Source organism: Notamacropus eugenii, chromosome 4, assembly GCF_028372415.1.
Source record: "Notamacropus eugenii isolate mMacEug1 chromosome 4, mMacEug1.pri_v2, whole genome shotgun sequence".
Taxonomy (NCBI): domain Eukaryota; kingdom Metazoa; phylum Chordata; class Mammalia; order Diprotodontia; family Macropodidae; genus Notamacropus; species Notamacropus eugenii.
The window spans coordinates 188,651,241-188,655,810 of NC_092875.1; positions in this window are offsets into that span (position 1 = coordinate 188,651,241).

Consider the following 4,570-nt stretch of genomic DNA (forward strand, 5'->3'; position numbering starts at 1 on the left):
GAAATGGTAATAATATGCTACTCAATATATGTCCATTTATTACCTTATTTTACTTATAGGCACTTTTCCAAATAAGTTTATTGCTCATATTCCCTTATATAGGGTTTGGGGATATGTATGTCTACATTTCCCTGATACTCCTCCATTGCTAATTCAGGCCTTTTCCCAATAAAACAATGTGGTCAACAGTGAGTAGCCACTCCCTCTACCCCCACATACTGTCATGCTCCCAGAGCTGACTTAGCCCTTCCTTTCCCCTTATTTGAGAGAAATTCATCCTGGAAAAAAGTATATAATTCATTGTTTTCTACTAAGAAAAGACAGGGTTCATTCATAATCCCAGGATTATTAATCCAGATTAATTCAGAGTATGCCTTCACATTTTTTTTTAGTCAAAAAGGACCTTTTTTTCAAATTGTAGGCCACTGCCCATTCATTCATTCATTCATTCAGCACTTAGCTCAGTGCCTGGATATAGTAGGTGCTTAATAAATGCTTCTTGACTTGATTTGAAATTCAGTGCTAGTCCATAAACTTCAACGTTATTGACTTGGTTGGTCCTTTTCCTCTCACTCTAATCTGAACAACTCTGGGCTTCCATGTAGCCTCTCCCAGTAATACTGGTGTATTTTGTCCAACAATGAATATTTATCTGAGGGCAAATTTTTCCTGGCAGTTATTTCTGCAGGGGACAAAATTCAATTTATAATTGGAATACAGGGAAAAACTGAGGGAGAGTTGACTATTCTCTTTATTTTCAATAAGTAATTTTTGTGGACCTATTAAGGACAAGGTAATATGGTGTATGCAAAGATGACTGTGTGACAACATCACAGAACCCAGAGCTGGAAGAGTCACAATGGTCATTTAGTCCATCTCATACCTGAACCAACTACTCCTACATGAAGCGTGGAAGGAAAATTGACTTTGAGTCACAGGAGATCTAAGTGCAAATCCTAGCTTATCTGTGAGCAAATCACTAAAACTCTCTGAGGCTTGGTTTTGTCATGTTGTCTCCCAAACATGCCTTTGTTCACATTCTTCCAGGTGGCGTGACTGTCTTTTCTTCTTCTCCAGTAATGAATTCTTAAGCATTCTTAAAAGGGAATAACTATCTAGGAAACTCCCTTGTGAAGAAACTCCATCTACTAATTCAGGTTGGTCGTTTCTCTGTATCTCAGTCTTAGAATGTTTCCTAGAGTTACCAAAAGGTTAAATGATTCACCTAGCCAGTTGATGTCAGAGGCAGGACTGAAACCTAAATTTATCTGATTTTAAGTCCTCCTCTCAATCTATGCCATGCTGATCAACTCAAATGTTACTTCTGCCAGAAAATCTTCCTTGATCTCCCTGTTGGTCTTAATTTTCTCCCTCTAAGTGCACATAGGATTTTGTTGTGGATTCATAATATGTTATCATCTATTCTAGTTATTTGTGCATGTGAGCCCATGAGGGCCCAGGCTACAGTACTGCATCTCCCTTCCCACCGGTGCTTCATAGAGTACACGGTCTGTCTTTAATGAAACTTGGGTAGTTGAGTTAAATTGAACCTAATAAAGCCATGACCCACCCACTCTCTTCAATTTATCCTTCAGTCAGAATGACAACTGTATAGTTGAAAGACAAGACTTCACAGATAAAATGCTATTCTGTGCTACCACTTAACTCACCAGCAGAGGTGGACTGAGCATTATAGCGGCCTGTAAATAGCATCAGGAAAGAATGTCTTTGTCATCATCCACAGACAAGAAAATCAAGAGAGGGAAGACAGGCTGAAACATGATGCTAAAAGACTGGAAGTACTGGCACAAAAGTAGCTATTTGCTAACAGCTTAAACACATCACCTTGACAGCTTATCTGCCCACAAGGGATCTGAGATAGACCCAAACTGCAGCTTGACTTGTCTGTTCCAAAAAAACTAGCTTGTACAGTTAACTCCCCATCCTTGAAGGGCTTTATTGACAATAATTTCATTTTAAAAATGAGTTTGTGTCCATGTAGTCCTATAAGAATACGAAACAGGCCAAATCTAACTGAGGCAGTGAGCGAATCCCTAACCAGGAAGATCATCTCGTGAGAGGCCCCAGATACACTGCTTCCCTTCACTCCTAGCTTTATCCAGACTAATTCATCTCCTTCTCAGGAGTGGGCACCCTCCTGGGGTTCCAGCTCACCATTATGTTTTGTCTCCTTTTATTTTTTGTTTTCTTATATTTGTGTCCTCAGCACCTAGCACTGTGACTGAAACATAATAAGCACTTATCTGTATGTCTATCTATCTATCTATCTATCTATCTATCTATCTGTCTGTCTGTCTGTCTGTCTGTCTGTCTGTCTATCTATCTATCTATCTATCTATCTATCTATCTATCTAGTGAACTATATATCTACCTATAGATCGATTTATCTATCCATTGATCTTTCTATGTAGTAATCTATACATCTATCTACCTATAGGTCTATAAATATATATCTACTGGTCTGCCTATTTATCAATTGATTGGTCTTTTTTTCTATCTATCTATCTGTCTCTCTGTCTGTCTGTCTATCTACCTACCTACCTACCTATCTTTGTATCCATCTATCTAGTGATCTGTACATCTACCTATCGATTTATCTATCTATAGACCTATATCTACCAGTTTGCCTATTGATCACTTGATTGGTCTGTCTGTCTGTCTGTCTATCTATCTATCTATCTATCTATCTATCTATCTATCTATCTATCTATCTATCTATCTGTCTGTCTGTCTTTCTATCTATTTTTACATTGATCTGTCTATTCAGTGATCTATACATCTATCTATAGATCTATATTTGTCAGCCTGCCTATTTATCTATTAGTCTATCATCTATCTATCTATCTTTCTATCAATCATCTACTGTCCCCAAATGAAGATAATATTGTTTACTCTTCCTATCTTTTTTAACTTTTCTATTTAAAAATAATAACAGCTAGCATTTATACACCACTTTAAAGTCTGCAAAGCACTTTACAAATACGATCTAATTTTTATCCTAACAAAAACTTTGGAAAGTAGTGCTATTATTCCCACTTTACAGATGAGGAAACCAAGGCAACCACAGGCCAAGTGATTTGTCGAGGGTCACACAGTTGATAAGTTTCTGAGGTAGGATTTGAACTCATGTCTTCTTGACTCCAGGTTCAGCACTAGCCACTGTACCACCTAGCTGCCTTTACTTTTTTCTCCTGGGGGTCAGCACTTGAAGGGGAGTTGTGGATGTATTTCTTGGTAAATAAAGACAATTAAAATGAGCAAAATGGAGGACAGTAAAAGGAGATGTAGGTGGTGTCGGAAGGAGGGAAGGAAGAGGAGGGAAGAAGAGGAAATAGCTAATTATGAACATGCTGCTAGAAAATTAACAGACTAAATGGGATGATTTTTACCCCATTGATTTTTTTAAAGTAGTGATGATAGATGCCATTTAGTGCAAAGCAAGTTGCCAAATTTTTTCTGTATTAATTGGTTTTATCTGATTTTTTCCTCTTCTGCTTTTTTTTTTCTTTACTTGAAAAAAATACTTTGTTATGAAATAGATCTCTTGAAGACAAAGGGGGAGATATTCAGGGAGAAGCTTAGGCAGTGGAAAACCAAAAGATATCAATAAAATTTATTTTAAGAAGAAAGTTTGCAAAGTTTTGATTTTCTCTTTATAATAATCCTGTGAAGAAATACGTCATAGTTATTGCCAGTTTTATAGATAAGGAAACTGAGGCACAAAGAGGTTAATGACTTGTCTCACTAAGGCTTTCCTGATCCCATGTCAAGTCCTTTTCTTATTACACCATGCTGCCATAGGTTTACAAGGATGCTTGAATAAATTTCCCTCAAAATAATGACTCTGAGATGAGAGAAAATCAAGGCACAGAAAAGCTAGAGAAAGTTGTTTAAGTCATTCAGTATTATGGTAAACAATTAAAGTGGAGTGTTTATCCACGTAAATGTGCAAAAAAATGTTTCTAATGAAATTACTGAACAAAAACCGATCAAATCAAAAGTCACAGAAAGGAAATTTCCCATCTGGGGCCTCCCTTTGGAAGATTATCCTTTGTCCTTTGCATATTTTGTCCATCTTTCCACAGCTGCATTATCAGAGGTCAGAATCAGTGTGGAGAACAGTGTAATAATAGTATAATAAATAAAAAAAAAAAAACCCAGGTTTTAATACTCAATTTGTTCCAAACTGGATAGTTTCCTGGAGCCCAAGCTTTAAGCAGCTCTTAAAAATAGCCAAATTTGAAAATGAATGCTCCAAAGATAAATGGGGTACTATTGGGAAAGTCTTGTAAATAAGTACAATTTTTTTACCAACTGATCTGCCCCATGAAGATACAGGGAGTAAATTTCAGGGAATTCACAGCTGTATTTGCTACCCTGGCATAGTTTTCAACTTGTAAATTGACAGGTTGTTTTTCAGACTACATTGGGCCAATGCTTCATTGTTTTTGTATGTGGAGATCAAAATGACCAGACATAATATTTCTGCTGTTATAATTCTGTGTCTCAGAAACAATTCCTACATTTTTGTGTGTATTGGAGGAGAAGG